We start from the raw sequence: 13924 nt of genomic DNA, 5'->3' as shown, positions 1-13924 counted from the left end.
CCGATCTTCTAAAGCACTTGCAACCCCTCCCAGCTTGGTATCATCTGCAAACTTTATAAGTGTACTCTCTATGCCATTATCTAAATCGTTTGAGCTAGTTAGAGCTATTCAGGCAGCTGGCATGTCGTTCTGTGCTACAAGCAACACAGAAAACACCTGAACAAAGGTACATTCAGGTATTTACTGACAGAGGCAATCGGCTTATCACCGCTACAGTTTCTATCAGACCATTTAGCCCCTGAATATGATACTGCATTACTGACTATCATGCAGTAGGTCATGGAGCAAACTTGCAGAACATACCAATGTATTTTGCAGAACATTGGGCAGCATTCTCTGTTGCAGAAATCTCGTGGCAAATGTTAAAACCCATGTAGGACTGCTTAGCTACTACACCGATGAAAGCCCAAAGATATAAATAGACCAAATGATCTCTCCTGGCTTCTCAAGGCTGTTCATCTGACTGTTTGGAAGGCTTCAAGGGGAGGTGGATCCCAGTAAGGAAAAAAAATACTGATTGAAACATTCTCCGGAGATTCTGGACCTGTAGCATTGATACATCACTGAACTATGGGACAAACAAACATATAGAAAAATGAACAGAGGAATGACATTCAGTAATAGTTAATGACCAAGTGCTCTGTAGGACAGGAGAATTCAAGTCTGGAACAGGGTTTTTTTTCTCTGAAGCTATTCATTTGATGATGTAGAACTGGTTAGATTCTACCAAAAAAACCTGGCAAAAGCTTGTCTGCATTTCGAAACTAATACACTTCAGCCACATTCATGTCCCTGACTTTACTTGTTTTCCATGAATATTTGTGAGCTTGAGATTTACAAAGGCGGATAGCTACTGCTGAAGGATAGCAACTGTTAAGCTCGTGAATGTGAATATTCATGAATGGCAAAGTGAACACAAGCTTTTGCACCAGAAATCCATTTCTAAAAATTACTCGCATCCTATCACAAAATAGAAACAAAGCCAGGTGTCATATTGCCATTCATAACTAAGCAACATGGCTCAAGTCTCAAACAGCAAGCTGCAGCATCAACAAAGTGTTGTGAAGAGTTTGGTTGAATAACACATGAATTTGGGAGAATCATACTCTACTGATTTAGTTGGGGATTGGTCCTGCTTTGAGCAGGGGGTTGGACTAGATGACCTCCGGAGGTCCCTTCCAACCCTGATATTCTATGATCCTATGATTTGTAGACATTCTGCAACCGGAAAAACAGGCAAAACTTGGCAGACGCATTAGTTGATACTAACCCTGTGCTTAGCTCTAGGACAGAGGCACTTCAGTCCCAAGATTTAACGTAGCCTTAATTGAGGCAGAAACATCAAAGCCTCGTGTGTGTATATATAAAAGACCCCATTACAAACCATGATACTTAGTCCTTCAAACTCAGTCTGAAATGTATGGTCTTTAATTTAGATTGCAAGCTCTTTGAGAGAGAAAACCTGCCAGATTATGAATCCTTTACTCACATTGCTGAAGAACAGTTACTCACAAGAGTCGTTCCATTGAAGTTAATGGGATAGATTGCCATACCCTACTATATGATATAGTCCCACTGATTATTTTACATAAATAATCCCATTCACTACCTTACACTGTAAGTAATTTTAGTATCATCAATGGGATTATAGTGCTTTACACCACAAGAAGTCTCACTGAAATCAATGGAGTCAGCCAAGTACTACGTAGTGTGACTCAGGGTATCATCACCTGGCCCTGTGAAACCAGAACAGAGTGATCAGAACAACAGGAGGGCTGGGATCAGCTTTATATTACAGCTGAATGTTATTTGCAGTCTTGTTGTAGCTTTGGTGGTCCTGGAATAAGAGAAAGACAAGGTGGGTGAGGTAATATCTTTCACTGGACCAACTTCTATGGGTGAAAGAGAAGCTTTCCAGCTCTACAGAGCTCTTCTTCAGGTCTGGGAAAGGTACTCAGAGCATCACATCTAAATACAAGGTGAAACTAGTTAAGCATTAAGAGTTAACACATGTTGAAGTATTAATTTCCCACTTAACTTTGAATGGTTTCTTGGGACACCTGTTAACTCCACACGCTTAACAATCTATTCCACCTTGTATTTAGCTGTGATGCTCTGAGTACCTTTCCCAGCCCCGAAGAAGAGCTCTGTGGAGTTCAAAGGATTGTCTCTCTCACCTGCGCTCCAATAAAAAATATTACCTCCCCCACCGTGTCCAACTTAATGTTAAAGCAGTTACTGTGAGGCAGGGAGCAACAGGAACATTTAGCACAAACCAGTGTCAGCTGGTAGAGCTAGTTTTGAGGTTAATAGGTCACTCATCCCCCAAGGAGCAGGAGTTTGCTCCTCCTCCTTCTCCAGCCTAACTTTGAGGCTGAAATCCCTTCTGGAGGAGCCTCAGCTTTAAGTGCTGTAAAACAGATTTGGGGCTATAGGGCCACTTTTTGCTTTTTCCTTCTCCAGCTGTTTCCATACACAGTCAACCCTAGCCTTATCCCCTAATGGACTTTTGCTTTAGAATGAAAGGAAACAAGAATAAAGAACAAAAGCAAAGTCTGCAGGAGAGAGTACTGTGTGGGGGGATTCTTCTGCTATGACTGGCTGTGTTCTCTGTAGAGTCCTTGGGAATGGAAAGGTGCATGTGAGGGGGTGTACAAATCCCACACTGGGCAAGAAGGAATTAATGGGTGCCTGTGGGCTCAATCAGCCCTCTCCTGCTACACCTGCAATAGAGGTGCAAGCCTGGAGGGAGAGAGCTAAAAGGGCTGAACCCAGTGTGACATTATGCCCCGTATCCTTCATAGAAATATTGCTATGATATGAATATGGCATAACTAAGCTATGTTTTATGCAAGATGGGTCATGTGAGGTATCATTGGAAAAGTTATGATTTACTGGATGTGATTATCCAATTTGTATGCATGTATCATTTCTGTATCTGAAGTTAGAAATATTGACTATGTAATAATTACAACAGTGCTTGCACCTGGGGAATGCCTATCAGACAGTAGGCAATCAGCCTGGATGGGCCATTAGGAAGGACAATAGGACTTTGAAGATACTAATCTCCCTCCTTCCTGAGAAGTTTCCTGGGGTTCTGCTTTGACACTGCAGGGTCATGTGATCGGGTCACCTGGTACTGGACATCATTTTGGACTTCTGGTATTTTTCCACTGAAAGGGGTTGGGGGGTCAAACTAGGAAACAAAGGATTCCCACCATATGCAAATCCTATTTAAGGCTGGGTAATGACTTAATCTAGGCTCTTCTCCACTGGCTCCCCACCCAAGAAGGAAGACTGCTGAAAACACCTGAAGAAATAGAGGACCTAAGCTGGGGGAGGCAGGGGCTGAGCCCAGGCGAGAAAGATCAGCCTGTGAAGGGTATGTCTGGAGATCTGAGCTGCAAGCAGTGCAGTTTACCTTCAAGAAACTCTGTAACCTGCATAAAACATTTAGGGTGAGAAATTACTAGTTGTAGCCAATTTCTTTGATGTATTAGACCTAGTTTGTGTGTTCTGTTGTATTTGCTCAGTAATCTGCTTTATTCTGTTTGCTATCCCTTATAATCACTTAAATTTTATCTTTTGTAGTTAATAAACTTGCTTTTGTTTATTCTAAAACCCAGTTTGTGCAATTCATAATGGGGGGGAGCAAAAAGCTGTGTATATCTTCCTCCACATTAAGAGAGGGGGCAAATTTCATGAGCTTACGCTGTATAGATCTCTATCTAGTGCAAGGCAATATAATTTTGGGTTTACACTCCAGAAGGGTGTGTGCACTTGAGTGCTGGGCAATCCCTGAGCTGAGTCCTCCCACACAGAGCTGGTTGCAGACTCTGTGTGATTCTACAGCTGGGTGTGTCCCTACCTGTCTGTGTGCTGGAAGGGGGCTTGAGAGTCTGTCACAGCAGCACAAGAGTAAGGGAAACCCAAGCTGGTGGGACAGGTGGGCTCAGTGGGACCCCAGCACATCAGGTGGCACCCTGGAAGTGGGGTTCCAACCTGTCAAACCCAGCTCAGCAAGGTGTTAAGCAGATTGCTGGCTCTCATTCAGGGAGAGAAGCCTGGCTGAAACTAGGGAGCTGCACTGGGCTACTGGCAGACAGAGCCTCCCTGAAGGAAGGTAGGCAGGCCTGCAACTGGGAGTTGAAGGTAGTTTTGAAGGAAAGCTGGGGGAAATGCACTGGCCCAGGGTCCTCTGTGCTGATGGACTTTTGCTTTAGAATGAAAGGAAACAAGGGAGCAAGAAAACTCCTGCACGGGCTGCTCTGCCAGGGGACTAAAGAAAATTTGCTACAGCAAAACCAGCTGGGTGGTGGAAAGTGTTCAGATGCTCTGCAGTAAGCTGTGAGAGAGCAGGGCTGATATACAGTAAGCTTGGGATGAAACTGTGGGAAAGGCCTGTGGGAAAGACAGGTGGTGGTAGCAAGTGGTCTAGGGGGGCAGCAAGGTGTCTGTGTAGTCAGGCCTTGGCTGCTCATTATAGGGTCCCTGGCCCAGAACTGAGGGGACAGGGAGGCCCTGGGCTCCCCTACTAGCCCTCTAAGGAAGAGGGGCAGGAAACCTCTGGACCCCAGGACTACAGACTATTGAAATCCCCTGACACAAAGGGGTAGGGACTAGTGAACTGGGAGTCTGGAGGAAGAACCAATGTGAGGCTGGGGGACTGTTTTTTGGATTCTTGGTTTACGCTGGAAGGGATGGGACTTTGTGACCAGGCCAGAGGGCTGGACCACCAGAAGACGTGGACCACGACAGGTCTAAATGGCTGTTAGGTAGATGCAACCAAAGAAAAGGGCCTGCAATGCCACACCTGTCCATGAGGGGGCGCTCTAGTGGTGAGTCATACTATTACATTCAGTACAGTGAAAACAAAAGCACAGCAGTTTCAAGCCCTGTATACCACTCTTGCATTCTTGCTCCTTTACTCCATCACCACCCCCATCCTTCTTTCTTCAGCAAAAAGGAAATTCCACCAAAGCCCTAATCCTCGCAGGAGAGGATGGGATTGTGTATAATCAGCAAGGGACAAAGGGGACATTCTAAGGAGAGACCGGCTGAACCAGCATGTGATCGACCAGCTGCTATCCTGATACATTTACTGGGGTCTCTGAGACCAAAGAGATCGGGACTGCTGGGGAGGATTGGATTGTGGGTGAGGGGGAACCAGAAGAAACAGATTCTTTCTCCTCACCCCTCCCCTCTAATGCAGGGCTTCTCAAACTTCATTGCACCCCAACCCCTTTCGGCCAACCAAAATTACTACATGACCCCAGGAGGGGGTACTGAAGCCTGCGTCTGCTCAAGTCCCACCGCTCTGGGCAGGGGGGTCAAAGCCAAAACCCAAGAGCTTCAGCCCCAGGCAGGGGGCCTATAACCTGAGCCCTGCTGCCCAGGGCTGAAGCTTTGGCTTTGGGCTTTGGCCCCGGGCAGTGAGGCTCGGGCTGAAGCCCTAGGCCACAGTTTGAAAACCGCTGCTCTAATAGATCTTCAATGACCCTTTACATACCCCCTCAATCAATACATTTATATGTCAGTGGCCTGATCTCTTTCTACAAGATACAAGTAATTCTGCTGAAGCCAACAGCATAGGAGTGAGACCCTTAGCAGGTGCATGCACTGCCATCCCACTGACAGAACAATCTCTGAGACTGTTCGGTGAGGGACAGAACAAAGCCCACATCACAATCAGCTGGCCTCTATTTATGGAGCCACTTCCACAGACCCTGCCCTGTAGCTTGGAGGGTACATGTGGGGATAGGCTCCCTCCTGCTTTTCAGAGCAGCCTCCCAACCCAGCTGTGATTTCTCAGAGCGCCTTGCCATGTGGCTGAGCCAAAGCACAAAAGCCCAGCAGCTGGTAACTCCTATTCAATCAATTCCATCCTGCTGTATCTCTTTTCACATCAGCTTGATTGTTCTCCGGCATTGGGGGGGTTGGATGGCAATCTGTGGGAATTGGTGTATGTGGCACGCTGGCAACCAGAAAATACTGTGGGTTGCCCAGTACAACAATCATCCAGAGATGAAACACTGTTTAGGGAAAATGCATGCTAGGCCAATCCAGAGAACTACTCAAGCTTCTCTCACACACTGACAAGGCTTCCAGTCTATTAAGGGACGAAGACCAGCCATCCTGGTCTCCCTTCCACTGCATAGGTCTCAGGAATAAAAGGGCAGCAAAGTCATCAGGTGGGACTGGCATTAGGGCCAGAACCTATGGCCTGGCTGAGCTGATCTAAACCTGGGACTACAGCCGCAGAGGGCAGGGACAGGAGTCTGACCGCACCCTCCATGCACTTCAGACAGGCTCCCTGCATGGGATCCGGAGAGTAGGATGCCAAAGATTCCCAGTGTGGGGGAGGGACCCGGCCTAGTGAAACTGGCTCTAAGGCTGGGGCATCACGTAGCAGCTGGATCAGCGCTGACGTTGCAGCCCAGCGGGCTATCCTCTGAGGCTCGTTCATTTCTCCACTGTGAGAACATCTCACGCTGACTTTTCTTCTTGGGCTGGTTTTATGCAATTCCCTTGTCTTCACTGGCATTGCTCCTGGCTTACACCGGCAGAAGTCAGGTCGGAATCTGCCCCACCTGTGTACATGGCCCCAGCCAGCTGCTGGCATGATCCAGCCTGAGAAGAGTGCATGGGCCACCCACCTTAGTGCTCTTCCTTGGTCCGCTGCAAGCAAGGCTATACATTAAAGAGAGGGAGCTGCTGGCAGGGCGTTCTGTGACCTTACTGTTCTCCCCCTCTAATTCTAACTCCTGACTTCTGCAAAGGGACTGAGGTCTCTCTCCCTTTCTCCTCCATCATCTGAGCTTCAGGCTCTGGCCAATGCCTCAGTGAAGCAGGGAGGATTGGGGTGGGGTCAGGGATTATTATTGGAATGATGCCATGGTTAAGCCCCAAGAAGCTGAAGCCTCCTCGGAAAGGCACCTCTCATAAAGAGAGGTCAGGCTGCATAGCAGCTGATTCCCATCTCTCCAGCAAGGATCATAACCATCCCTGATGATGATTTATTACAGGGAAGAGCTGCCGGGCAGACAGAAAAAAAAATGGCCTAAATATTAGAAGAGAAATACAGAGCCCGGCACTTATTCTAGACAGATGCTGCAGACAGTTGGCTGCAGCTGCAAGAAGCTGGCTTTGCAAAGACACCCTTCTCCTCCTGAGCAGCCGTCTGCCTGCTTTCCAGCCCAGGCTCTGGGTTTTAAATAAATATTTAAAATAAATATAAATAAAGATCTCGCACAGGGATGAGAAGGGAAAAGCACTTTCACTTCTCCCGGATGCTTTTAAAGCGTCTACATGTGGCCTTGAGGCTTAGCCAAAACTTAATGTACCCAGAGCTTCCCTGAGCAGCATCAGTAAATTGGAGAGAAGTTAGTCGTTCACTTAACTGATGCCAAGGCCCCCTCCCACTGTAGCATGTGCTGCCACATCCCCTCAGCCACAATCATCCCATGCCCCATAACACACAATTTCCCCAGCCCACGGCCCCAGACTGCACATCTCCCGCACACCAACAGCTACTGTTCTGTGTACAGCGCCTAGCAGAATGAGGCCCCGATCTCAGCTGGCACTACTATAATAAGAACAGGAGGGCTTGTGGCACCTTAGAGACTAACAAATTTATTTGAGCATAAGCTTTCATGGGCTATAGCCCACTTCATCGGATGCATAGAATGGAACATATAGTACAAAGATAGATATAATCATACAGAGAAGGTGGAAGTTGCCATACAAACTGTAAGAGGCTAATTGATTAAGATGAGCTATTATCAGCAGGAGAAAAAAACTTTTGCAGTGATAATCAAGATGGCCCATTTAGACAGTTGACAAGAAGGTGTGAGGATACTTAACATGGGGAAATAGATTCAATATGTGTAATGACCCAGCCACTCCCAGTCTCCATTCAAACCCAAGTTAATGGTATCTAGTTTGCATATTCATTCGAGCTCAGCAGTTTCTCATTGGAGTCATGATTAATAATATACCCTAGAACAAGAAATCTGGTAGCCCCATTCTAGCAGCCCTTTTCCCTTAAATGTGACGACAGCCCTCTCCAAACCAAGCAGACCTACTCTGCCCTATAAAAGAAAACTCCATTTCCCCTAGCCTCCCAACCCCCTGTATCCTCAGCCCTGTCCCACTATAACAGAATCTCCACTGTTCCCTCAAACCACAGCCCTATGGTTTGAACGGCAAATGCCCATGTGATGAAGAGAAGGAAATCGGACTTACTGTGAGGTTTTTTTAAAGGCTCTTTGTTGCTCTCTGCATCTCTAGCCATGCCTAGAAAACCCATTTTTCATTCCAGCACACAGTGGGACAACATACTTTTTAAAGCAATCTCTTCATTTTAATGAGTCCCAGAGGGCTTAGGGTTATTACACACACACGGTTAGGGTTTGGGATTTTTTTTTTCTTCTTGATTGTGTCATTTATTTATGTATTTATTTACTTGCTTTATAGGATATTACCTAATCCCATCTATTTTCCATTGCTGTCACATCCCCAATTGCATGTCTAGGACACGATGGAAAATATGTTTGGTTTTTTTCCTGGCAAAGGATTTTTTTTCGAAGTCCAGTGACAGTCCTGATTTTCCTTCTCCTTATTTTCCATCCTGACCCTGTGCAATAGAGTAGTTGGCAGGCACTGAGCCTGCTTCCCATTTATTGGGCCAGGGGTTGGGCCCATGGCACAGCAAGCTTCTTTTGAGGAATAAACTGCAGTACTTCAAAATGTGTCTTAAAAAGGAAAGCTATTGTCTCCTGTTTATTGGCTGCATGTCCCATCGCAGCTGGGGAGGGGCAACATGATCTAGTGGTTAGTGACTGGAAGCCAGGAACAAAGGTTTTTTTTCTCCCTTTTAATGAGATTATCCCAGGTAATTAAGTTTGTCTCATTCTTTCTGTGTGATCAAAGAGGCAAAAACATCTGTCACACTCCCACTCAGGCTACCTCTCTTCAGCCTTTCAGAAAAAATACAAAAACTCTCTAGTATTTTTGCTGTGAAACCTTGGCTGTCCTGTGCTGGCAATGGGCAGTTCTGATACAACATGGAAGGCCAGATCCTCAGCTGGTGTAAATTGAGATAGCTCTAGTCACTTCACCAATTTACACCAGCTCAGGATCTGGCTCTGATGGCATAATATGGGCCCCTGTTTCTACATTTTTCTATCTGTGATGCTCCTGTGGCCCCCATTACCATCTAAGCATCTCAGTCTTTAATGTATTTGTGCTCATCCCTCTGAGGCTGGGCAGAGCTGTTATCCCCAGTTTACTTGAAGCACAGACAGGCTAAGAGATTTGGCCAAGGTCACACAGGAAGTCTGTTGCAGAGGATGGACTTGACCCTAGCTCTCCCCTCCCAACCCCAAGCAGGCACCCTAACCACTGGACCATCCTTCCTCTCCTTTTTAAGGACACTAACTTTGAATTTTTGCTGTCAAACAATTTCACTCACTAGCTATAACTTTTAAATAGTTGTTATAACCATTGTGTCACATCCATACTTCTCAGTTTCAGAGGTCATGTGAAGAGGGGCCTAAACTTGCACTCACTGATGTCAGTGGGGGTTTTGTCATTGGACTGCAATAGGCATAGGATCGGGTTCCAAGAAGGCATTGTTGTTTGTTTACCCATGCTAATTCAGAAATTATCTGGTGCTCTTGCTGAGAGAAAAGTACCTGCAATCTGCTCTTCAAATGAAATTCACAAGCTAACACTACTGAAAATTACTAATACGTGGCCAGATTGATAGAAGTCATAATTCATACCACATGGGAGCATTCAGCTGGGAATCCACTTATGGTGCTCTGTTGTAGGACTCCTAATCAATGCCCTGTCATGGCATTTAGGTAGATTTAAAAAGAAACCTGGTTTTAAAAATAATCAAAATGAAACAAAACCCATACTAATACAATGATTTATTATGAGAATGCCATTTTATTGCAAGTCTGATTTATGTTTTTCCTTCAAACAGTTGCGACTTTTGATCAGCCCTAGTCATTTAGTTCAAAAGTAAACAGAAGAGGGAAGAAACTAAGAACAAAATCCAATACTTTGTTTTGGTTTTTCCATTTCACTTTCCCCCACCTTTTCTCCATTCTTATAGGGGCCACTGGGTATGGGCTCCCCCACTCCCCAGCCTTTGGGTGTAATATAGGGAATGTCTTTATCTCTGAATTTGGCAAAGTAATGGACTGAACAAGTAAGCTGCCCATTTATTTTGCTTTTTGGTGGCATCTGCAAAGAACCCATGCAATTAGGAATTTGTAAGCAAATAATTGCCAGATAAATGGCCAGAACTATTCATCTGCTTGTATTGTGTATGATCTGGACATACAGTTGCAGTAATTGTTTGTACCAGTCAGGTGGGGAATTTGTTCATCTACTACATTTGAAAATCTGGCCCACAAAAAGCTTACACTTCCAGAACTGTAGCTTCATATTTGGAAGCTGAATTGGCCCATCTAGTACATGGGTACCCTGATCATTTGCACTAACCCAATACAAATAATATACTATTGTCCTTGTTCCTATGATTTATCTGCTACCTCTCTGTGTGTCTATCCGCACACTAGAATTCACTTGGAAAGTCTTTCATAGCCAAGTTGTCCAAAATACTTTATAATACAGGCCAGTAATTGAAGAAAAATGTATCAATTGTTATATATTTGCTGCTGAATGAAAATCCAGCTACAGCCTTGTGTGTTAGGTCCTGTTCTGTCTGCTGCTTGGTCTGCTCCACCTACTATCTAAAGCATTTTAGGGCACCAATCATATAGAATGTAGGTGCCCATCTCTCAGTTCATGTTGTCTTTAAACAGCTTGCCTCCACACAACTTCTCACCTCACCATTCCCCTCACCAGCCCTTTAAAAGTTAGGGAAGGCTGCCTTCCATCATTCTCTGATTTGCATATGTAAATGAAGATGCAAATACAAACCTTGTTGTGCTTTTCCATCCAGCACAAGTGAGGTTGCATGGATTTGATGCCACATTCGTGCCAAGAAGATTCAAATTCACATCTCCATGTCCAGTTGGGCATGTGTTCATATAACACGGTTTAGAGCCTCTGCTACAAGGGATGCAAAGGAATACAAATGAGGGACAATGGGACTGTGCCCCTGACTTCAGCTTTTCAGGGTGCTACCTGAAAGCTCAGTCTGTCTTTGCATTCCCTCTGCTCTTTAGCCGGGGCTTCTGGGTATCATGCCGCATCCCCACTTTGCTCTGAATGGCCCATTCGTTCATATGAGCTATTCACCTGATCTATCACCAGGTTTTTCTGACTTCAGAAATGCACTGATTCCATTTGGAAAAAACACTTGTAAATCTGGAGGGTGGAAGTCAAGATGCTTTTACAGCCTCTGATGAAGGGAGGTATCGGTGGCTTAATGTCATGCCAGATTCCCTATCTTCTGACCACCAATTGCCTGGTACCTCTGCAGAATAACCTCAGTCCCACCTTGTAAATTACTTTCTGGGCACATTGGTTTGATGACAGCAGAGTCCCCAGGAACTGGTTTCTTTTCAGAGGCAAAGGTTTAAAGCTGATAGTATTGACTCCTGCTAAGGAAACTTCCTTCCCAGCAACTCATCACTATTGTTGATTGTTCTTTCAGGTTTGAATATCCGCCTCAATCAACGCCAAGAAAGAGACTTTCTAGAACGCCAAAAAATGAAACCCTACAGGTTCTTCATGTTCAGCAGGTGGCAGAAGTGGAATTACAGAGCCCAACATCTAAAAGTCCTTATACGTCTGATAAAATCATAGAATGTGAAGGCCAAAATTTTGGTGAAAATGACAAGCAAAGCACCGAGGAAGATATTTCCAGAGTTGTACCAGCCAAACAACATGCAACACCTAAATCAACATACAGAACAGCTAAATCTAACAGAAGAGAAAATGAGATGTCTCCTTTTAGCAAACTTTATGAATTGTTGAAAAATGAGATTGATGTGAAAACACAGAAAGATGGCAACGAAGAGATACCTATGCCATGACAAGCAGATACTAATGCCCAGCAAATTTCATTATTGATATTTCCATCTGGTCAAGAGACCCAAACTAAGGAAAAAGAGGCAATCATTGGTGAAGATACTGAACAGTCTAAAGTTTAAAAAAAAAAACAAAAAAAAAAACCTCATCACACTCAGGAAAGCTTCAGGACAATCAAATCTTTGAATAAACGCCCTCATAAATTTTGTGGGCTTTCCCTGTATTTCCTTTCCTATCACAGCTGATTATACCAGATATGTATTAACAGACCCTGAGACAGATTCTGATCTCAATCACCCTGCCTTGATTCAGGAGTTACTTCAGAGACGCCAATGGAATTACATCAGTGTAAAACCGGCGAGAAAGGCGGAGAATCTGTCCCATTCTTTTCTTTTCATTTGTCTGTATTGCTCTTGAAACTCAGTCCCTCCTGTCCTAGTGTGACCACTAGCCATTCAGACACAGGGCAAGCACAAGCAGTTTCTGAAATTCCTGCTGAGGTTACCCCACCACAGTGCTTTGCACCAAACTCAGTATGAAGGGACTGCAAAGTGATTGAACTCGGCTTCCCATCAGATTGTTCAGGGAGGTTTTCATTTTCAGACAATACCAGAATCTCTAATTTCTTCCCTTGAGCCAAACAAAATCCCAGTCACATAGGCCAACTGAGGGCTTAGGTTTTTATTCACAAGCCCCACTTTGATTCTCCAGCTGAGAATGTGGAGCAGGGAGGGTGCAGGTGGAGGGCTTGTGTCTGGTTACATGCGAAACTCAGACAATTTCTCCAGTGCTGATTGAAAAGCAAGGGAGGGACAGAATCACTTAAAGGGGTAGAATTGTCTGGGTGTTTAGCAGCTGAAGGAAAGAATGAAACCTCTGTGGCATTGAGAGACCTTGCCCCTTTCCTTCACTGAGTGAGTTATAGCGGTGGGCTAGCCTGGGAGATGCTTCTCCTCCTCCCTGCAGAAGGCAGGGGCAGAGAGAAGGAGAAGAATGGGGAGGGGAGGGGAGATGGGGACAAGCAAGAGGCAGCTTTGTGAGCTGCAGCAGCACCTGTTTGTCTAAACTCAAAGTGGAGTTTAATCCTTTTTTTCCAGTTGATTGGGAACTGGGAGAGTCCATCAAATTCCTCCCAAGAGGAGGATGGGGAGGGGAGACAAAACACATTCCATTGCTGTGTCTGGGTTACAGGAGTCACCGATCCTTAACAAAGAGTTTGCAAGTGGGGGAAAAAAAAGTGGGCGGGGGGGGGAGATGAGAGAGAAAAACGAGTAACAATGTCAGAAAGAAGAGACTGGGCTTTGGGTCTGTTTGGTTTCGTTTGTTTTTTTTTAAGTTAACTGGGGTTAAAAATTAAGACTGGTTTGTAGACGTGGGGAGGAAGAGTAAGGACCGATCTTTAAATTTCATTGCAATTGACAAAAGGCGAGAGAGTCAGGGCTCTGTGTATCCCAGGAGTCCGTGGATGGGGAATTTGCCACCCAATCCTTCCCTGCCTGCAGAATCGTGCAGGAGCGCCACAGCAAAACATGCTGCTGGGGAGCTGCCCTGCTTGTTGTACAAGTAACTTTAAAAAATAAACGGTGTGCAGAGCATCAGGCATTGAGGTCAGCTGCTCGTTTAGCCGCTGTGGCTGAGTGGGGACGGCTCGCAGTGTGGAATGCTTCTCCCACAAACCACCAGTTCACACTGGGCCATCTGGAGCACCTACTGCTACTGTATCCAGGAGGCTTATCTAAATACATACACTGTACCGCTTTACTGATACCTATGTAGTTCAGTGGTCCAACCCTCCTCAGTGTGGATGCACCTACGTTGGTACAAGTGTTCTTAGACTGGTATAGTCATGGGTATGGGAAGGGGGGTAAGCTCTATGAGTATAAAGCCGCAGGAGGGGTTGTACCAATAGAAC

General features: G+C 45.3%; 1 long non-coding RNA gene across 1 annotated transcript in view; it reads left to right on the top strand.

Annotated features, from left to right (window-relative positions):
- The window catches only part of LOC141997515 (uncharacterized), a 59839-nt gene extending 47474 nt beyond the window's left edge, over positions 1-12365 (top strand). Inside the window, exon 3 of the long non-coding RNA XR_012641735.1 lies at positions 11636-12365. This is a non-coding gene — a long non-coding RNA (uncharacterized LOC141997515). The remainder of the gene's footprint in view (positions 1-11635) is intronic.
- Positions 12366-13924: the final 1559 nt, after the last annotated feature.

This window comes from Natator depressus, chromosome 13 (assembly GCF_965152275.1).
Source record: "Natator depressus isolate rNatDep1 chromosome 13, rNatDep2.hap1, whole genome shotgun sequence".
Taxonomy (NCBI): Eukaryota; Metazoa; Chordata; order Testudines; family Cheloniidae; genus Natator; species Natator depressus.
Note: the sequence above shows the minus strand (reverse complement) of the source record. Positions and strands in the feature narration are given on the sequence as shown.